The 23642-nt window shown below is 35.0% G+C and overlaps 1 long non-coding RNA gene across 2 annotated transcripts; it reads right to left on the reverse strand.

Annotated features, from left to right (window-relative positions):
* Positions 1–12433: 12433 nt before the first annotated feature.
* Positions 12434–23277, reverse strand: LOC143689817 (uncharacterized). Of its 2 annotated transcripts, none has more exons than XR_013178924.1 (4): positions 23049–23277; positions 14143–14265; positions 13106–13354; positions 12434–12517 (listed from the first exon to the last, which is right to left on the reverse strand). It is a non-coding gene; the product is annotated as an uncharacterized LOC143689817 (long non-coding RNA). The 2 variants fall into 2 exon arrangements; XR_013178925.1 differs by having other exon boundaries at positions 22824–23277.
* Positions 23278–23642: the final 365 nt, after the last annotated feature.

The raw sequence follows: 23642 nt of genomic DNA on the forward strand, positions 1-23642 counted from the left end.
CATGTGCCCTTCCAGATGAGAGAGGAACCCTGACTGTGTTTGCCATGTGCCCTTCCACTTGAGAAAGAAACCCTGAACTTCACTGGCCTTCTTGAACCAAGGTAGCTTTCCCTGGATGCCTTAGATTGGACATTTCTATAGACTTGTTTTAATTTGGACATTTTCTCAGCCTTAGAACTGTAAACTAGCAATTTATTAAATTCCCCTTTTTAAAAGCCATTCCGTTTCTGGTGTATTGCATTCTGGCAGCTAGCAAACTAGAACAGTACCCTAGAGAAGCCATGTTTTAATCCTAATCCCATTTTGTAAAGACAGCTGTTTCTCTCACCAGAGGCAGAGAAAATTTAAGAGAAAAATAATAATAGTAGTAATAAAAATAAATGAGGGTGGTGCAACAGTGGCTTACTGGCAGAATTCTCGCCTGCCATGTCAGAGACCTGGGTTCAATTCCCGGAGCCTGCCCATTCCAAATAAATAAATAAATAAATGGAATGGAATAATAAAAAATAATATGTGAAACAGAAAATAAAAATATAATATAAAATATCTATAAAAATTTTAAAAATGAAAAGGACAATTATATTACTAACAAAAGTGTATAGAAATAATATGTTTTAAAAGGGGGAAAATAAAAAAACAACATTAAGAAGAAAAAAATAAAAATAAAAAAGACCTAGGCAGATAGGGAGTTAACTTGCCTGGACTTACCCCTTCTTCCCAGCAGGTGGTGACTGTGAGGCTCCTCCTCCCTCAAGCTCGCCCCTGCCTGTCTTGTGAGACCCACCGGTACTTACCGAGTCTGGCCAGCAGATGGCACGCTCGCCCTGCCCCTCCTCGAGGAAGCCACTCGAGGCCGAGGCCGAGAGCTCGAGTCTCTGCCAGGGGGCTGGGGAGCCCAGCAGATCCGCAGTGTTGGTGGGCCTGCCAGACACCGCAACTGCAGGCAGGCTACCCCCACACCTAACCGGGTGGGCACTCCCTCCAACCCGAGGTAGACGATCGCTGGTTTCCGGGCTTCCTAAGGGCGCTGCCCACTGCAACCACGTGGGGAGGTTTCCCCAGCCTGCAGCTGTGCGGGCAGGAGCCTAGGAGGGTCAGTTCCCTCCTATTACATCTCCCTGTGCACTGCAGACGCCCCCCTAGGGGATTCTGGTTACCCATCCCACTTGCTCTCCCCTGATTCACCAATGATCTCCTCCCCGAAACTATGTAGAAACTCACCTAGTTTGCTCGTACCTTGGGACCTGCCCTCCTGGGCATTTTCTCCCTGTCTCCTATCTTGTTTCACTGAGCGGGAGTGGACTCCACTCCGCTTCGCCATCATCCTGGAAGTCACTACATGTTTTTTGATAACTGGACATTCTTAATGTTATGTTGTGGTCACTGTGGGAATCTAATTTTTCCAATCTTAAGTCCACTAGGCTAAGGAAAGAATGAAGAGAAGAAGAAAAATAAAGAAAGGAAAGAAAGAGAAAGAAGGTGGAAAACAATAAAAAATAATAACAGACATACAGAACACCCACACAAACACAAAAAAGGCACAATGAAAAAAAAAAGAAGAAATGTACCGCCTTTCCAAGTCTTTTTAGTGTCAGTGGGAAGGCAGGAGCCACTGCTTTTAAGGCCAAAATGACTCATCCCTTGGGGATTCACCAGATCTAGAAACAATGAAGGGAAAGCAGAAACCTAGTGAATGAAAACAGGCACAGCATCTGTAGATCCTAGAAGATAACAGTGTGAAACCAGAAGCTGCTGCAAAGAAGACTAAAAACCAAGGCCAGGGTCCTATGCTTTGCTCTCAGGGAGAGAGAAATGCCCACACACAAAAGGAATAAAGACATTTAAAAAACACCAAAGGACGTGGACTAGCTCTTTACTCTAGATGGCTCTTTACTCTCGATGGAAGTGCTGCTGCTCAGAGAGCCAAAACTGAAGCCTGCTTCTATGCCAGTCCCTTGGACATCCCCCAGATCAAATTCCAAGCTCAACCCAAACTCTTAGAAGAGGAGGGTTCCATTTTCATCTCTGGCCTCGGCTGGCCACTCACAGAATCCAGGCTGTGTTGCCACAGCAACTGACATGGGGATGAGCAATGGAAGCTGGTCACTGGTTGTGTTTTCACCTCCACAAGTTGAATTTTTGGCAGCTCTTGCTTCCTCTGGCATTCCTATAGTTGTTCTAAATGTCTGTTCTGGTTCTGCTGGTTAATTTCAATCTCTTTCTCAAGGCTTTTCATTTTTCTAATGGAGGGAGTCATTTGTAAAATATACTACTCTACCATCTTGGACCTGCATTGCCTTTTTTTTTTTTTTTTTCTTGAATTACTTTTTCTGGGGGAAGCCGACTGCCGTGCTGTAAGATGACACAAGCACCCCAGTAGAGAGAACCACTTGGAAAGAAACTGAGAGCCCCAGCCAACAACCATTGCCAACTCTGCCAGCCATATAAGTGGACAACCTTAGAAGAGAATCCTTCCCTCCCTGTCAAGGCAACTCTGTTAACATCTGACTGTGACCTCATGAGAAACTCCAAACGAAATCCACCCAATCTTGCCACTCCTTAATTTTTGACGGGCAGACACCATTAAATGTAACAAATGACTGTGTCTATTTTAAAGCACTATGTTTTTGGAGCAATTCGTTAAACAGCCTTAGGTAACTAATCAAATTCCTGATTATGTGTAAAAGTTTCTTAGATATAATGTATTGTGATTTTTCTCCCATCCATATTCCAGATAGTTGGACACAATATGTGCCATAAAGCGGAGGCTCAGTTTATGTTGGCTAAATTTAAATGAATGAATTTAAACGTGTCCTCCTGTGACTAAAACAGGTTTAGAAGGAAATTAAAAAACAGTGGACATCTATTATCCAAGTACTGTCTGAAAGAGCAGCCCAACATCAGCTTGGCCCAAACCAAAATAATATTTTAGGCAAATGTGTTATTAAATAATTACTTGAAACAGGGCAATTTATCTAGGTACACTGAGCAAAATCACTGTTAATTTATCGTAGCAAACCTAGCCAAGGAAAGGTTTACTCAAAATTAGATATTTCCTAAGAACCATCTAAAGCCCTTAGAATTGTTAAGTACAGAATTATTAAATAAAAAGTAGCTGCCTTTATTGGGCATTGTCAAAAGGGACCCCTTTCTGAGAAAGGATCTTCCAGTAGCGAAGCAATGTATCTATAGGAGCTTTCCAAGACAATGGAAGAATTAAATACACACTGCAGAATTGCAGATAAACAACACCTGGGGATAAACCAGTTTCCATTCAGTAGAGAGAGGTTATCAGAATGGACAAGCATGCTATATTTATCAATATATATCTGTTCCCCTCTTTGTGACCTCCTATGTAAAATGGAAACTTCATGTCAGCTGATCACGACATTTCCTCAGTTGTTTCCCTGTTTACCCTATATAAGCTCCCTCTTTCCACCCCCTCACGGAGCTCTTTTCCACATGCAGTAGATGTGGAGTGATTCATGAATTGTAAACTGCTTAAATCAACTCCTGTAAGTGGTATCATGTCTAATATTTTATTTTAACAGAAATTAATTTGTAATAACTGCACTTAAATTTTCCAGGTTAATTTATGTTTTCTATATTCTATGATGCAATAGCTTTGGACATGAGCTTTCTAGGCAAATGGACAGAAAAAAAACAAGAACAAAATAAAAAACAAAAACAAAACAAAACCATAAGTCACCTTCATAAGTTAATTTTATTTCTGCCTAACGGGATTCTTGAATCTATAACACCGAATCCCATGTGTTTGCCTGAGATCTAAGGGCTAGAATTAATTTAGTCCAGCTGTCATCTCATTTTCTGCATCATTAGATCCCCAGAAAACTGGATCAAGTTAATTTCACTTACCAATTACCTCTTCATTAATTATAGTTTTAGAATATGTTCTTGTCTTTTATTGAGAAATATTATAAGAATTCACCCTATGAAGGATGTTTCTGTATTATAAATATTTGGGGTCAAACAACTTTATTGAAGTATCTAAATTTAGCAGAATTGATTCTGGATGTGAATAATTCATTATGGATCAAAGGAAAATAAGAAAGAATTTTGCTAGTTGTAGAAAGAAGGAAGATAATGTGAAAAAAGTAAAAAAGATGTGACCCAGGACCAGGTATAGACTTATCAATAAAAAATTATTATAAGTATATTTTAAAAACTGCTACCAGTGATCTAATGAAAAATCATTGGTATATAGTAGGAGAATCCCTAACATAGCATATTTTAATCAATTAATATTCAAAGTAAGCAGTATTTTTTTAGCCTTAATGTTGCTTGGTTCACAAGTCATTTTTATTGTCTCTTGACTCCACATGTCTATAAAATGAGTTTGAGTACCCTTAAGATTAGAACTCTAAATTTCGGTGGATTCTAGGAACATGTATCACTGCCTTGTTGCTGCAGCAAGAATAAACCCAGATTAGATATAGGACATTCCTAATTGATGTCCTAACATGTAACAGCCATTTGAGTCAACTTTACATAATATGCCATTGATTTTCAAATTTACTAATTGCACTTTCTCATTTTGCATGTAAGTTTGAGGGCTCTTTTACAAATTAAAGTTGGTCCATTTGATACAATAATTTGATTATTTTATGATCAATAGAAATAGAAATAAGGTATTAGAGTAATGGTTTATGTGGTGGTACAATATACTTTGTGCCGAAGGAAAAACTCCCATGGCGATGATATAAAGTGATTCAACAATTAATTTTGTTGACTATAGTAGATGTCGTCATGGTAAGCAGGAGAACGAAACAGAGAAATAAAGAGAATGTCATGCTGCCCACAGAATTGAATTTGTAAAAAATATAGTAGAGAGATTCGGAACATGATACATGTTAGCGGTTATGGTTTTGCCCGTTCTTCCCTTCCTCTCCCACTTACGAGCCTTTAGCTTTGCTGATTTCAAAGATGTCATTCTCTTCCTCACATTTTCCTAACAATATAAAAGAATTGCAAATTGAGAGATGTTTGAAAATGAATCTGAATGATATCCCTTTTTTTGATCTTTTTATCATCCAGGTGACATATACAAAGGCATCAATAGCCAAAGCAGCCAATTGAAGAAGTAATTCAATAAACTTTCCTGTTTGTCATGGCTTGTCCTGTGAAACAAATATACTCTTAAAGACACGTTTCTTTCCCCTTTATCTCACCTCTTTCATCATCAGGAGATTCTGTTCTTTATTTTCTCAGAGAGTATATAGCTTAACCCATGATTGAAGATATTTCATGATTTCTATGTTAAAACCAATATTTGTTAGCTTTAATTAGTATTTCCAGTTGCATTTCAATACTGTGTTTATTTCCTTTAAAATTATTTGATTTATTTTAACGTTTTTTTAAGGTCTGTTTCTTCTGCACTATAATGTCAGGTACATAAGGTGGGAACTGTATCCCAATGCCACATTCCCCACCTCATAGTAGGTGCTTAATAAATATTTGTTGATTGAATAACTGAAACACAGTGAAGATGACAAAATCTAACAGCTTTGGGAGTTCAATGATTGGTGTTAGAATATTGGCACCATTAATAATTTTTATAATGACTGACATCAGTGCAAGTCATCAGGCACACTATTTGACAATTAAATCCCTGCCAAACCATGCTGACAAGAAACTCAATTCACATTGAAATTACAAAGTGATTTCCAAACTGAGTCCAGTTCTGGATCATCCCAATCTGGAGGCATGTCTTGTTAGTCTTTTTATTAAACTTCAAAGGGATTTTCTTAGAAAATGTTTTTCTTAGAAAAATGGAGTAGACAATATTAATTCCCTATGTGACTGACTGGGTTTCCCTCTTTTTTGTTCATGGTTATGGTTGAAATATTTAATTAACCATTTGAGTTCATGAAGAACTGAGGCCTCAGAAATGCTTAAAAAAGTATGTGACAGATCTGGGGCTTGAACAAGCATTTGTGTGCCATTGCAGTATGGCTTACATGATGGAAAAGTGGTTCCCCATTGGAACATGGGAGATACTAAAGATGCTTGGAAGCAATGACAATTGAAAAGTGTGCATCTTAATTTTCTTATAAACATGTATCTTCAAGAAAAGTATCCATCAATGAGTCTTGGGAAATGAGGATGCAAATTGGTGACATGAAAGCAAATTGGTGACATGGAAGCATTTTGATATATTTAAGAAAGAGCAGCAGGGAACAGGAACTATCAATTACAGAATGTAGTATGTTATTTTAATATAATGAAACATCAGTGATAACTTAGCGTTTAACATAAAATGATATAAACATAAATACATCTGTTAGGCATTTTATTTTAATTTACTTCATTAAGGAAATATACACTTATTTTTTTTTTTTTTTTTTTTTTTTTAAACATTTTCTTGTTTTATTGTATTCTGTTTCTCCGTTTTTGTTACATGGGCTGGGGCCGGGAATCGAACCGAGGTCCTCCGGCATAGCAGGCAAGCACTTTGCCCGCTGAGCCACCGCGGCCCGCCCTACACTTATTTTTAAGATTTATGTTTACTATGCCCCTGTAATGTCTCTGTGGTGTAATGTAAAGGTGTCTGAATTTTCCCACTGCTTACAGACTTTTGGAAAGCTTAGTCACAGTAAGGTGGATGAAGAATTGCTTTTCCTCAATTTTGACACTGATATTTTGAAAAAAAGAATATACTTAAATATATGTTTTTAATATATAAAATATTAGAAAATTTACTGTGTATCTATAGATACAAAAAAGTATATGCGTATATATACATGAATAAATATTTATAAACAGTTTTGTTCAGAGATTTGAATTAAAAGTGTTGCTTTAAATAATCCTTAAAGCATCCCTATCCAACATTTTTCTTGTATAATTCAAGACCAGAAACCTAGACTTATTGTACAATTTCAAAAGTAGAATATCAAATATTTTAAGAGTAGACTATATACCTTTGATTAATAATTAAATAATACCTTTTTAATATTTAAAATTATATACAATTTAAATTCACATATCAAAATTATCCTGAAAATCTAAAACCCTTGAGGATGCAAAGACTTGACCTCCCACGGTAAGATCTTAGAGAAACGGGTAGGTTTGGAGGTAGGTATAGTGAGGCAAGCAGTTGCTTTCTAGTATTTTCAAAGCAAAATAGACAAAAAAAAAAAAAAGCAATTTTCATTGCTTTTCTATAAGACAAAAGTCAAACACAGCACTCCTCTAACTCTCAAAACACTTATGGAGACAGGAATTAATAAACAAATTAATATAAAGAAACTACTAGCAGAAACTTAATGAACATCTGCTAATTCATTTAGCAGACTTTTCAGTCACTGAGGTTTCAGACAACAGTCCTTACTGTAAATAACCTATAATAGTGAGAGAGAAATGCAAACATGTTATGGGCCAATAATTATTAACACATAGGGTTCCAAAAGAGAGAAATCTTGCCCTGAATGCCTAATTTCGGTGCTTTCTCCTTTTCCACCCTCTACTCTTCCCCATCCCACATGCCTACTGTCTGAGGCAAGAAATAGTGTGTGCTGGTCCAGTAATGTAAAAAAAAAAAAAAATGACAATGTGGGCTTAAAGAAGAAAGATGCTCTCTAATTGAGGTCAAGCAAGATGGTATTAGATATATGATTAGGGAGAAGCCATTTGTGGAATAAAACAGGTGTTGTGTATAAAAACAGAATTAAGGGTTAAGACAAAACACTAAGAACAAGACACCTAGAGTGAAAGAAAGTATGAAAATTATTTGTGAGATAAATAAGAACATTCCAGCAAGTTTCTGAAGTCTAGAGACTGTGGTATAGCAGGTGGTTACATATCTATTTTAATTTAAACATGTACTTGGACCGATTAAGTGTTTGAAAGATTTACAATTAAAATGTTAGAGTTCCTATTGGTTTTGTGCTCCTTTGATTATATTTCATCACGACTAGGCTTAATGGATTACTACTTTTTAAGAAAAGACACATAAAATTATCAATAATTTCTCAGAGAATACTGAAAGAGCTGTATTTTCAGGAAGAAAAATGATATATTTAGTCCCAAATATTTTGGATTTAAAATACCTTTGAAGTATCAAAGAGAAGATGTAATGTAGACTGGATATACAGGCCTGAAGTTCAAAAGGGAGCTCTGGGTTTGAAACGCAAACTTTGGAGTAAAGGTTACACGGATAATAATTGAAGCCAAGGCTAAGGAGAGGGTTTCACATAAAGGATATCAAGACTTGAAGAAGTAAAAATGTAATGATAGGGTTAGCTAAATATTTTTTAGATAGGACAAAACAACATGAAAGATAAAAGAATAAAAACAATAAATTGGACTTCATCAAAACTTAAAATTTTGCTCTTCTTAAGGCATTCTTAAGAAAATGAAGATGACCAGAAACTGGGAGAATATTTTTGCAGAACACATATCTAAAAAGGATTCCTATCCCAAATATATAAAGAGCCTTTACAATTCAATAATTAAAAAAAAATCTCATAAAACCTAGTAAAATGGCCAAATGATTTGAACGTATATGTCTATGAAGAAAACTGGAAAATGACTAATACATGGAAAGATAAGTAATATAGTATTAGAAGAACAAGATTTAAAGCCCAATGATAGTACTGCATACCTACTAAAATGTCTGACACTAAAAAGATAAAAAATACCAAGTGTTGGGAAGATGTGGAGTGTCTGCATCTCATACAGTTAGTGGGATGTAAAATAGAACAGCCCTTTGAAAAACATAGTTCAGAAGTTACTTTTTAAATATGTACTTACCACATAAACCACAATCCTGCTTGTAGATATTTAACTGAGAGTAATGAGCATGCATGTTTAATCAAATGCCTATATATTGATACTAATAGAAACTATATTCATAACAGTCAAAATTGAAACATCCCAATAGACACGAAACGGCAAATGGATAAATAAATCTGGGTATACCCATACAATGGAATACTCAAATGCAACGTAAAGGAATGACTTACTGATATATGCAACACTATATGAAATATGAAAAGTTTTACACTGGTGAAAAAAGTCAGTCATAAAAAACACTGTATGGTTCCATTTATATGATATTCTAGAAAATGTGAAATTATAGTGTCAGGCAGCAGATTGCAGCTGCCAGGGTCTGCAGCTGTGGCAGGGGATTTGCTGTAAAGGGGACAAGGGAAATATATGGACTGATGAATGGGTTCCTGGGTATAGTTCAGAGAGTTGATAACCCAAGCAATCAGAATAATCACTCAACCTAGTCTTATATGCAGACAAATATTTTGGCTCATTTCTACTTTTTTCTTTATTGCTGAGAAAGTAATGCTTCCTTATGAAATCAGTAAAACATGCTTCTGAAGATATTTCCCTCTTCACTGAAGTACAAATCTTCTTTCTGGATTTTTGGTGTTTAGGTGCATAGATAAAGAGTAAGACAATTTACCTTGGCTATGAGGTGAGAAACATTTTGTGCCTTCTTTTAGTGTATGTGGGGAATGAATCGCGTAACCCAATAAAGAACATATATTCTTAATCTCAATCAGTTTCCTGTGCGTGTGAATCCATTTGTAAATGGAACATTTGAAGAGATATTCTCAGTTAATGTAAAGACTTATTCGTGAATAGGAACTTCTAAGATGTGGACAAGCAGAAACAGGACCGGCCTTAATGTATACTACTATACACTACTATGCTACTAATGCATGCTACTGCAGACCTGGTACAAAGAAGCCAGAAACCAGAAACAGCCATAGAAAGAAGCAGGAAACCAGCAAAAACGTAAGAGCAGATGCAAGCCAAGCCACCCCCCAGCTTGTGGAAGCCAGCACCAGAACACTGTCGACCCCACGGGAAGCAAGGTCCCGATAATTCCTTGATTTTGGACTTTTCCCCTCCCAAACCCTGAGCCAATAAATTCCTGTTGTTGAAAGCCAACCTGTGTGTAATATCTGTCATAACAGCTCTGGCAAAGAGAGTAATAACCACTTCTTTATTGAATAATTGCTGATTACACATCTAATGTATGCTAGGGGATAGATGAGAGGCAAATTTATTTTAGAATATAATACAATGTGGTAAATAAAAAGATAGATGTGTGAAGGACCTCAGGAATTCATCTGACAGTGAGGTAAACATTTTTTCTAGTGGAGGAGAAAGTACGGGTTTGAGAAAGAGGGCCTGACCTTAAATTGAAATGACAAAAACAGCCTTTTCTAACAATCCCTGTCTGAGCATGAAAGAAGCTTATGCAGGAATTAAACCTCACCCAAGTAAAAGCACAAACTATAAATGCCCATGTTTCCGCCGGTGCTTTGTACAACTGAGAGGGAATTTTATATTGATTGTCCTTTTGTTGAGCAAAACACATAAAAGTAAAAGATATACTGAAGCTAGTTAGAGATGAGAATTGAGAATTAGTATATGGGCACAATAACAAGTCAAACATTTGAAATGAGGTTTCTGGGGAGAAGGACAATGCAACTTAGGAACATGACCTGGGACCAAGAGAAGATCCCCTTAACCCACCCAATGGCAGGAGTGACAGCATCTTTACAAAATGTATGCATAATAGGGAGAATATTTATTGGCTCCTAGATTGGGCTGTGCTGTAGTCATCCTCCATTTTATACCCAAATTCAGTAAACAGTTCTATATGAAACAACTTTTAGAAAATGAAGGAGAAGTGTTAAGTAATATGAGCAAAGGAAAGAAAAAAGAAGACAGGAGTCATGGTATTAGTTACCAAAATCTACATTGAGAATTCAGAATTCAAGGGCAGCATGACTTCGTAGCAAGGGTTAATCAAGGAAATTCAAGGCAAGGTTATCCTCAAAAGTCTCTTGGAGAGAAGGTTGACAGTGGTGCACTTCCCATAAATTATAGGATTCAGAACTATATTAGCTAGCATTCTCTAGAGAAACAGAATCAACAGGAAATTTCATAAAAATAAAATTTATAAAAGTGGGAACATAGAGTCCAAAATTTGTAGGGCAGGCTGTGAAGCTGATGAATCTGATGGAGGATCTGGACGAACTCCACAGGAGAGACTCACCAGCCGAAGCAGGAAGAGAGCCTGTCTCATCTGAATCCTCCTTAAAAGGCTTCCAGTGATTAGACTAAGCATCACTCATTAAAGAAGACACTCCCCTTGGCTGATTACAGATGGAATCAGCTGTGGATGTAGCTGACGTGATCATGATTTAATTTGATGAAATGTCCTCACAGAAAAAGACAGGCCAGCACTTGCCCAACCAGACAAACAGGTACCACCTGGCCAAGTGGACACATGAGCCTGACCATGACAAGAACTGAAGCCATTTTACTTAAATATTTAAGAAAATAGTAACTCGAGAAGGACAGACAATTTGGACATTTCATTTACATATTTAAAAGAGTTCAAGGGAATGTAAATAGAAGGGAGAGCCTTAGAAAGGCACAAAAGCACAAAAGTGTATGCCATGGGGAGGCTGTGATTCCTAGTTGCATATGGTTAAAACCAGGGTTTAAGGTTCAGATGCAGCACTAGACTGGCAGAGTGACAAGAAAAATTGTCAAGCAATGAATTTAAAATGTTCCTTCAGTGGCAACCAATGTAACCCGCTAATCTTTAAACTCTAGGAGGGATTGTCTGAAACATCCTCAGTGCTTGGCCTAATGGCTGGAATGTACTTGGCCTTCAAGAAATGCTTGTTGGGCGGGCCGCGGTGGCTCAGCGGGCAAAGTGCTTGCCTGCCATGCCGGAGGACCTCGGTTCGATTCCCGGCCCCAGCCCATGTAAAAAACAAACAAACAAACAAAATACAATAAAACAAGAAAATGTTTAAAGATGTTTCCCTTTCTTCCTCCCTTCCTTCCTTCCATCCTTCCTTCCTTCTCTCTGTCTTTCCTTCCCTTCCTTCCTCTCTCTTAAAAAAAAAAAAAAAAAAAAAAAAAAAAAAAAAAAAAGAAATGCTTGTTGAATAAACGTATGAATGTGCGGATAGATGGATAAACAAACAGACTCACACAGATACATGTATAAAGAGAGAGAAGTTGAAATTTCTTCACTCTTGCTATATATTACTATAAAATTCTTCAAGTATTAGTAAAGGATATTAGAAAGTGAGGAGGGGAAAGAAGAAATCCTAGGAATAAGAGTATGAGAAAATCACATAAGTAGTCCATTGTCTTAAACAGAACAATTGTTTAGACATATTGTTAGTAGCTAACAATTCACTAGTCATTTAAAGATATTTGAGTACTGAAAGCTAGACCTGAACTAAAAGCACTGACAATGCTGAGAGAGCCAATGAATAAAATGCATCTTCTAAAATAGCTGATGCTGATTTGGGAATTGAGCTGCTCTCTATTTTCATGCATAATTTTATTTTTTCTTATCATGTCTGCTCTCTGCTGAAGACATAGAATGCCAATGGAGAATTAATCATATATTCTGATACATAACGCTGAAACTTTTATTTTTCAATTAAAATTCAAGTAGCTAAAAGTGGATACAGTAGACAGTTGGACAGCCTATTTGGCAGAAGCTCTGTTTAGAAAAAAAGAAAGAGAGAACAATTTCTTTACATGACTGCTTTGGATCGCTCCTCTCTTAGCCCTTCTCGGTGCATAAAGTGAAACTTTACCCCAAATGCATACTATTTGGAAACAGAAAAAAGCTTTTTTGTTGTTGAAGGGTACAATGGAAAATGCATAAATCAACCTTCTCGATTTAGATGACTTTGGTCATTTGCATTCATCTGTTTAAAGAGAGACGTCTTTGGAGACTTCCTATTTTTACATAAAAATTACACTCAGCATCTCCCAGCCTCTTTTGTTCACTAAAATTAGATTTGCTCACTTATACAATTCACAAGGCCTAATTTGTTCAGTGAGAAGTCACATGCTGTTTACAAGCCCTTTTCTCACTTGCCATCCTCAAAAAAGTAAAAAAAAAAAACAAAAATAAAAACAAAAATATAAAACCTGTGGACTGCCCACAGCAGAGTACACAAACTAGTGATTCATGGAGTGCACTCCTGTGGGTGAAAGACCACCTCTCTATTACAAACCAGAAAAGAAAAATTGGCAAAAAGTGAGGTTTACAAGTACCATAGGATTTTTAAGGAGGAATTACCTGGCCTTCAATATTAATGAACAGTTAAGAGGACCATATATGAAGCAATCAACTGAAGCTGCTGCTTAAACAATTATGGTCTTCTTGCTTTGCCATTAATGGAATCCCAGTTCTACATGGATGCTGAAAAGCTGCAAGACTGCACTTGCTCTCATGGCCATATTGCCGAGCCTACCCATTGGATGTGTAATCGCACTCTCATTTGGAAAATGGCTGCAGATTGCACAGAGCAAAGCACGATACAATAACCTAAAAGTAAGAGAACCATATTATGAGACAATGAGGATTGAATACTTTATATACATTAAATATATATTGTATGATGTTATGAATAATACATTTACTAATATTCTGTAAGCCTTTAAAACAAACTGCATGGTAAAAATGAAAAAAGCGAGAGATTAGAGTCATATACATACCTGTCTTTGTCTTTTACAAAATGTGTAAACTTGGGCTAAGTTAAACCTTTCTAACCTCAGTTTTTTAAATACAGAAGAGGGATAAAATTATGTATTTATAGCATTTTTTTCTTTAACTGCAATTTTATTGATATATATTATATATTCATATACCATGTAATCATCCAAAGTATAAAATCAGAACTTAACAATATCATGATATAGCTGTGCATTCATCATCACAACAGACTTTTTTTCTTTTTTGTAAAAAATAATATAAATACAAAAAAAGTAATACATTTCAAAGCACACCACAAAAATTAGTTGCAGACCAGATTTCCGAGTTTGATATAGGTTACAATTCCACAATTTTAGGTTTTTACTACTAGCTACTCCAAAACACTGGAGACTAAATCATATATAAATATAATGATTCAACAATCATTCTCATTTGTTCAACCCTACCTTCTCTGTATAACTACACCATCTCCTTTGATCTTTCTCCCACTCTTTAGGGGTATTTGGGCAATGGCCATTCTAACTTATTCATGTTGGAAGGGACCGTTGATATTATGGGATAAAGAGATGGAACTAGTTGATGTTCTGGAGAGACTAGGCCCTCTGGGTCTCAGGACTTACCTGGTTTAGAAACTATCTGGAGATTGTAGGTTTCTGGAAGGTAATCCTAGTGCATTACACAGCATTCTTGAAGCGACTAACATCAAATTCATGAGCATTCAACTTCTGCAGTAGCACAGGGCCCTGAATTCAGAAGAATCCCATGACTGGTTAATATATTGTAGTCACCGTCTTTACATTTGTAATTATGTTTAGGATGCTTGCATTTTCATTTTGCACTGGCTCCCAAAAATTATGTAGCCGGTCCTACAGATTAATTAAGTAGCTAGTCCAGGGATTACAATAGGTTAGGTGCTCAGTATGTATTAGTCTCCTCTTTATACTGCTCTTTCTCCTCCTAAACATACAAGGTCAAGGACCATCAGAGTATCTACTACTGCAGACTCTTTTCTCACACTCAGACTAGGGATTCAGCCATTTCTTCCCTTTGACCACCTTTTCCCGTAGTATCTTGGGTCACATGGCAATACTGGCTACACGTTGCATAACAGTTCCCCATTTTGCCAAGCTCACTTTCCTTTGTTGCCTCAGGAAATAATCACTCAACCCCTTTTCATGGTGAGGAATCAGCTGATAATTGATCAACTGTTGAACCAGAGTCATGAGTTAATGATAATGATGCATTGAAATGTAGCTTGATTTTGGTGTTCAGCCCAAATCTGGGCTTCAACTTTGTATGTGTCCTTTGCATTGTGTCCAGTTTAAGACCAAATGACAGAAAGTCTATTTTTTGTCAGTGCTAACTCCTATGAACTATATTTCTTTACTGATGATGGTGTAATCTCACAGCTACCTTCATATCTAATTAGTGTACTGAAGTTGATAATAAAAAACAAGCTTGGCATTTGAATGTATAATTAATATGTGACTATGCATGTTCAAATATAGGTAAGTTTTCCAGATGCAATTTGGAACGAAATATTTCTTTTGTTATTTATGTGTGAAAAACTAGCAGTTAGGAGGTTTATAAATGTTTACTTTTAATTATAAGGGACAAGTGTTGCAACAATTACTATTTTTGAAAGGTATTAATTGTCTAAAAACTATTATAAACTTTCAAATAGATAAAGAAATAGTGAAATAGATTAAGAGTTAGTGGGAATACTAAGAAAGTAAATTAAACGTTTTAGGATGATTAAATCCTTTTGAACCAGCAAATGTTTATATAATTTAAATAATAATGCAAGAAAGAATAATAAAGATTAGATTATCTCATAATTTTATTATTATTTAACTGGTTGGCATAATAACATTCTTCATTTGACATGAATATGAACTATGTATACATTTAGTGCTTTAATTCTACTTTAGCCAAGAGCCTTTCAAGTAAAAAATTATAACCAGGCATTATTTTTAAATCTTGTGAGGATGAAAAGTAAAGAGTCAATTCCATATCTCAAAATATCACAAGGAAGAAATTCAAAATCTTCTATAGCAACTTCCTTGATAAATCATCTTTAAATGAGCTATAATAAAAAAATATCTACAGAATGAAGAAAGAAAAAAGCGACAGAAAATTTTCAGACTCCCAATGGATATTGGTCTCAATGCCAATACTCAAAATAACTGATTTGGTTAAAATGTATCATCATCATCATCACCATCATTATCACCCTTATTTTAAAAGTCTAAAAAGCTGCTTAATTCAATGGGAGACTGATATTTTCTTACAGTTCTCATAGTTTACTTTGCTTTTTTAATAACTTGATGGTAACAAAACCATTCCACAATAGCAGACATTGACAGAACAAGTCAAAATAGATCTTGCTTCTCTACAACATTCAGTTGCAAGTGAGTGTTAATTTAGAACAGTGAATGTGCAGTGCGGTGGCTAAAGGAGTAATCTATCAGCTAAAGACATGTAGAAATTCTGGTTCTGCTGCTGAATTCAACTATTTAAAATTCAATAATATTTTTGGTTAAAACTTCAGTGTATTTGTGAAAACCAGAAATTTTATTCTGTTATGGTATTATTTACTTTGACATTTGTTCTTCTGACATGCGGCTGAAATATTCGTACATTATACCTATATCCATAGAAATAAGGAAAATAAAAAATTACACAGAAAACACATGCTTTACATGTGTTTTCCTTTTATACAATTCTCAATTCACGTCTGACTCAGAACGTGCAAACCCTTTTGAACCTTTCTTTCTGAAAAATTTGTGAGACTCAGGCTCCTACTGTCTTTTGTGTTGCTAACTTCATTTCATCACATCTTCTTTGGGTCTTTATACTATATATTAGAACTCTCTTACTGTTCCTTAAATTTCTTCTAGCTATATTTAAAATTTTGCCTCATATTGCAAAATTACATTATGATATTAAATGTATTTTACAATAATATCACAAGATATTATAAAGTTATCTATTTTCCAGTTAGTTTTCCTTCTTCATATGAGATATTAAAATGGTATATTTCCATTATTTAAGTTTGACAAAAAGGGAGAACTTTCATAAATGACTTTAATTCTGAACTTAGGTAGTAAAATCTTTAATATTTACAGTTTGAAATTTTGAAATTGTCATAAAAAATGCTTACTAGCAAATGTGTTAGTTTTTCATATTTTTGAATTTTCAAACATTCATCCTACTTTTCCTCTCATTCTTTCCTCACCTTTCAACATTTATACAAATGTTGTATAACACATGCTCATCTCTTTTAGTCTTTGTCCTTTAACTGGAAGGATAAATAACATAAAATTTGTATTGTTGTAAGTTAATATATTGATTAAATGCATTCATTTTCCTCATTTTGGCATTGATTCATTTCTTTTTAAAATGATAAATTATTGATGCATACCCAAATTGATTTTTTTGCCATGATTAGTAGCCAATACTAGAAAAATGAAAATAGCTTGCTATTCTGGACTTATTGGTAGGAGAGGATAAAAGGAGGATAACAGTAATAATACATGTTCGATTTCTAAGAAAACTGGCACTAAATGAAGAATATTCCCAAGCATTTGTATAGAAATGAAATCAGGTTAAGATCTATTAATTCATTAAGTGAATCATTCATTTAAACAATATTTATTGAAAAACAATATTTATTGAATGCCATCTATATTCAAGGCATTGTTTTGTAAAAACTGGAACTGCATTCCCAACAAAGAGACAAAGTTTCCATTTTCATGACACTTACAATCCAGTAGAAGCTACAGACAGTAAATTAGGAATCAGGAAGATGGAAAGGTTTTTATGAGCTAAGATCTGAGCAAAGCCTTATTAGTAACTTAAAGAATTAAGAATTAAACATGAAAATCACTTGAGAAACATAAAGAAGCTATAACAACATACTGTGGAGAAATTGTAGAAGAGTCTTGCTTTGGATGACATTTTTGGTTCTGCCTTAATAATTATTGGGACAGGTAGTTATGGGCTGATTATACATATTTAAATCCAAGTTATTATATCAGCCCTGGTAAGGCTTTGACTTTAACTGACATCTCTCAGCCTTAGCAAAGAACTGTTCTGGGTTCACTGCCTCACCCCTAGAAATATGTATATATTTTTGGTTCTAGGAAAAAATAGACAATATCTTCATTCAGTAGTAACTAAAAGATATCCTCCCTTTCATCTTTTTCAGATTACTTTTTATAATGACTTTGAGATATAATTCACCAGATGTACAATATGATGAATTTACTTAAAGTCTTACAATTCAATGACTTTTAGTATAATAAAAAACTGCAGCTATCACCACAATATAATTCCAGAGCATTTTTGTCATCCCTCAAAGCCAGGTACCCGTTAATAATCATTTCCTTGCCCGTCCCCTACCACCAGGCCTAGGCACCCATCAATCTTTCAATTTCTATACATTTGACAAATACGTACAATTCATATATATGGAATCGTACAGTATGTGGTCTTTTGTGATTGGCTCCATTCATAGAGAATAATGTTTCCAGAGTTCATTCATGTTGTAACATGTAGGAGTAATTCACTTCTTTTTACTACAGAAAAATATTCCATTATATAGAAATATCATATTTTATTTATCCATTCCACATTTTGGCTCCTTCCAGTTTGGGTTCTTAAGAACAATTCTGCTATGAACATGGGTGAAAAGTTTCTGTTGTACATGTGTGTTTTCATGTCTATTGAATATATTCCTAGAAGTGAAATTCCTGGATTTTTCATGTTGATGATGTTTTCCCAGTGGCTGCACCAATTTACATTTCCACCAACAATGTTTGAGGATGCCAATCTCTCCATATTCTCACCAACATGCTTTATTATATGTGTTTTTCACTATAGGCATTGTAGTGGTATATCATAGTTTTGATTTGTATTTCCCTGATGGCTAGTAATGTTGAATATCTTTTTATGAGTTCATTGGCCATGAGTAAAGCTATGTGGGAAATATCTATTACAGTTCTTTGTCCATTTTTAAATTGGGTTCTTTGTTATTAATTTATAAGTTTCATGATGTCTTTATATCTGGAATAAAAGTCCCTGTATTAGTTTGCAAGCCACCAGAATACAATTCACCATAATTGGAACAGCTTTTAAAAGGGGAATTTATTAAGTTGCAAGTTTACAGTTCGAAAACTAGAAAAATGTCCAAACTAAGTCATCCAGGGAGAAAGACTTAATTCAAGAAGGTCAGTGGATCCAGAACACCTTTGTTAGCTGTGAAATCATGTGGCTGGCATCTGCTGATCCCTTGCTCCTGGGTTCCTTTGCTTTCAGCCTCTGTTCCTGAGGGAGTGCCTCACTTTTCTTTTCCGAGGTTGGCTTTCATCTTGAGGCTTCCCCTGGTTCTCTCCAGGTTTGTGCTTGTTTAACATCTCATGTTGATGTTTGCTGGACTTCAAGTACTTCCAAACACCCATGTCTTTCTTCTCCAAGTGTCAGTATTTGTGTCAACTTTCTCTCTCTCTCCTCTGTCTCAGCTCTGTCATACCCAAGGTTTCTCCTAAATGTTTCCCCTTTCAAAGACTCTAGTAAACTAATCAAGACTCACCTAGAATGGGTGGAGTCACATCTCCATCTAATCAAAAGGTCACCTCCTCAGTTGGGCACATCACATCTCTGTGGAGATAATCTAATCAAACATTTCCACATTCAGTATTGGATCAGAATTAAAAGAAATGGCAGCTCCCACAAGAATGGATCAGGATTAAAACATGGCTTTTTTTGAAAGTACATAATACTCTCAAACTGGCACAGTCCCTTATTACATATTTGATTTGCAAATATTTTATCTATTTTGGTGTCCTTTGCAGCATGTAAAAAAATAATTCTGAAGTTCAATTTATTTATTTTTTTATTTTATTACTTGTGCTTTTGGTGTCATATATTAAAAACCATTGTTTAATCCAAAGCCATTAAAATTTATATCCCAACGTTTTCTTCTAAAAGTGTATAACTGTAGCTCTTATATTTAAGTCTTTGATGCATTTTTAGTTAACTTTTGTATGAGGTAAGCATTTAATTTCATTTTTTTTTTTTTTTGCATTTGAACATCCTGTTGCCAAAGTACTATTTGTAGAAAAGGTTATTATTTTCCCATTGAATTTCCAAGGCACTTGTTGAAAATTCATATGAGGATTTATATCTAGACTCAGTTCTATTCTATTGATGCATATATCTATAAATATGACAGACCATACTGTCTTGATTGCTGTAGCTTTGTGACAGTTTGGAAATCAGGAAGTATCAGTCATTCAAATTCATTTTTCTTTTTCAGGAATCTTTTGGCTGTTCTAGGTCACTTAAGAATCCATGTGAATTCTAGGATCAGCTTCTCAATTTCTGCAAAGAAGTCAGCTAGAATTTTGACAATAATTGCATTGAAGATGTAGAACTATTGGGGAGCATTTTCACTATAGTAATATTTGGTCTTCCAATCAATGAATATGAGGTATATTTGCATTTACTTGGCTATTGTGTAATTTCTTTCAACAATGTTTTGTAGTTTTCAGAGTATAAGTTATGCACTACTTTTACTAAATTTATTTATTTTTTATTTTTGGAAGCTATTGTATCTAGAAAAGCTTTCTTAATTTCATTTTCAGATTGTTCTTTGCTATGTATAGATATACACTTTATTTTTGCCATTGATTTTGTGCTCTGAAACTTTGCTGAACTCATTCATTTGTTCTGAAAAAGTATGTAGTAGATTCCTTAGGATTTTCTAGGCACAATATTGCATCATCTGCAAATAGAGATGGTTTTACTTTATCCTTTCCAATCTACATCACTTTTATTTCTATCATTTTCCCAATTGCAATAAATGGAATTTCCAATACAATGTTGAAAAAGGATGTACGATTTTATCAACTGTTTTTTCTACCTCTGTTAAGAAGATCATGTGGATTTTGTCCTTTATTCTATTGGTGTGCTGTATCATATAAGTTTATTTTCAGTTGTTAAATCAACCTTTCATTTCTGGGTAAAACTTTTTATATGGTGCTGGATTCAATTTGCTAGTATTTTATTAGGAATTTTGTATCTATATTCATAAGTAATAATGATCTATAGTTTTCTTTTCTTGTGATCTCTTTATCTGGTTTTAATAACTACTGTAAAAGTCTTAAAGAATGAGTTTGAAGTGTTCCTACATCTTTTATTTTATGCAAGAGTTTGCTAAGTTATGAATTCCTCTTTATTCATTAGAGCTCAATGGTGAAATCATCTTTTTCATGGGTAGTGTTTTGAATACTGATTTAATTTCTTAGCTTATTATACATCTATTCAATTCTCTATTTCTTCTCAAGTCAGTTTGATAGTGTATGTCATTCAAAGACTTTATTCACATAAATTTAATTGGTTGGCATATAGCTGTTAATAGTATTCTCTCATAATTCTTGATATTTCTGCAAGGTTTGTAGTAATACCCCCTATTTTGTTACTGACTTCAGACATTTGAGTCTTTTTTCCTTGACCAATTTATAATAAAGATTTGACCAATTTTTAAATCTTTACATAAAAATTATTTTTGGTTTTGTTGATTTTCTCTAATGTTTATCAAGTTTCTATTTCATTAATTTCCACCCTCATCTTTTATTATTTCCTTCCTTCTCCATGTTTTGTTTTAGTTTTCCGTTATTTTTTTCTGTATCTTAAGGCAGAAGAACAGTTTATAGATTTGAGATATTTCTTTTTTTAAAATATAAAGGATATAAAATGATAAATCTATCCCTAAGCCTTACTTAAGCTGCATTGCATAGGCTTTATTCATTGGGTCTCCATTTTCTTTAATCTTCAAGTCTTTCCTAAATTTTCTTGTGGCTTTGTTTTATTTTGTAATGTGGATTCCTCTTTCTATGACCAACTTCAAATTTCATTCATTTTTTATCTCAGAACATACTTTGTATGACTTCAATTGTTTTAAAATTTATTTAGCCTTGATTTCTTTCTGTTAAATGGTCTTTCCCAGAAAATAGCGCATGTGTGCTTGAGAAGAATGTATATTCTGCTGTTGGACAGATTGTTTCTATAGCAGTCTGCAATGTCTACTTGTTTTATAGTGTTATTTTAAGTCTTCTATAAGATCTTGTTCATCTACTTAGTTGTTGTTTTATCTTTTCTGGAAAGTGGGCTACTGATCCCCAACTATTATTGTTGAATTGTCTGTTTCTTCCTGCAGTTATGTCTGATTTTGCTTCATATATTTTGGGCCTCTATTGCCAGATGGATATAGTTTTATACTCATTATATCTTCCTGATGGATTCATGCTATTTGATTAATGTAACTTTAATTCTAGTGGTATATAGAAATGTTATTCCTGAATAGCTCTAGTCCCTATTCATCCTTTATGTGCCATTATGGTTATTGATATTACATCTATATATGTTACAAATACAACAATGTATTGTTGTAACTATTACTTTGTATAATTTTACATCTAAGAAAGAAGCCAAGAGGGAAAAGGAAAGTGTGTATGAATAGAATTTATTTTCTCAATCTTATTTACCGTTCTTTTTCTCCTCATCCGTTCCTGGGTGGGGTAGATTGAATTTGTCCCCCACAAAGACATGTTAAAGACTTAATCCCTTACCCTATAGGTATGAACTCGTTAGTAAATAGGATCTCTGAAGATCCTTTTAAGATGAAGCCAAACTGAATCAGGGTGGACTGAAGTCATATAAACAAAGGAAATTTGGATATGGAAGTACAAGCCCCAGGAGGAGGCAGTGACAGAGATAAATATTGGCTATAAGTGACCACCAGAATTTTACACTTTAGAGAAGACATGGCCTAGCAATCCCTTGATTTTGGACTTCTAGCCTCCAAATTGTGAGTCCATAAATTCCCTTATTTAAGCCAACCATTTTTGTGGTATTTTGTTCAGTAGCCCTGCAAAATTAAGACAATGTGGATTCAGGCTTCCAATTGATGTCTTTCCCTTACACCAATATAGCTTTGTTCCTATCATTTCTTCTGTCACATTATTGTCAAATATATCACATTTCTGTATATTATAGGTCCATGAATACAATTATATTCCTGCTATTTATTCAATTACTTTTTTAAGTAAATTAAAAGTAAAGAAATATGCATTTATCCTGACATGCAATTTCCTTTATTGGTGATCTTTTGTTTTATCGTGAGGATTTGAATTACTGTCTGGAGCCCGAAGAACTTCTTTTAGTATTTTCCATAAATCCAATCTGTTGACAACTGATTCTCTCTCTCTCTCTCTCTCTCCCCACCCCTACTACCCACCTCTGACTTCCGGCTGTCACAAATGACCCTTCATTCCTTCATGGAAATCTTCTCCAGTGTGGTTCTTAGCAGGGCATCCCACTGCATCACTGCTGGTCATGTCTATGATATCACAGACTGAGTAGTCCCTAAAATCTCTTTAATCCTTCCAGAAAGTTCTCTGGTTAAAGGTAAGTGCCACATTTGTTGGAGAACTTTGACAGTCTCATCAGAAGTGATACTTACACTGTGTTTAATGGTTTTCTGTCTCTAGGTGGTTCCTCGAGGGCTTTGATAATCAGAGTGGAAGCAGAAGGTGTCGCCTCAGTCCGGGCATCTTTGTTCCGAATGGTCCGTTTCACCCTCATCCTTAGTCCCTTTCAGTCACCAGTTCCCTTGACAATGACATCACCAGTGTTTTTTGGAGACAGACTCAGGCATTGATCTTGGGGGCACTGTAGTCATGGCAACAACTTCCTCATCTGTGAACCTCAGGTTCGCGACTTTGATGACCTCATTAGGGCGACACAGAGGACTTTTGTGGCTGGTGTTAGAAGAAACCTCATTCAGGACAATCAAAGAAAATTGCACTCTGGGCTTCTCCAAGCCAAAAGCTGAAAATAATTATTTCATTACTTCTGGGACCATGTTTTACCTCCATCTTTGAGAAAGTTTTTTCTGGGATATGATTCTTGGTTGGGAGGCTTTTTGGTTCATTTCTTTTCTTTTATTTCATCACTTGTAATCTTCATCCCACCACACTCTGTCCCTCATTGTGTCTGAAGAGAAATCAAATGTTGATCTTCTCATAATTTGCATGTTTATGTGACAAATTATCTT

The sequence above is a fragment of the Tamandua tetradactyla genome, chromosome 7 (genome assembly GCF_023851605.1).
Source record: "Tamandua tetradactyla isolate mTamTet1 chromosome 7, mTamTet1.pri, whole genome shotgun sequence".
Taxonomy (NCBI): Eukaryota; Metazoa; Chordata; class Mammalia; order Pilosa; family Myrmecophagidae; genus Tamandua; species Tamandua tetradactyla.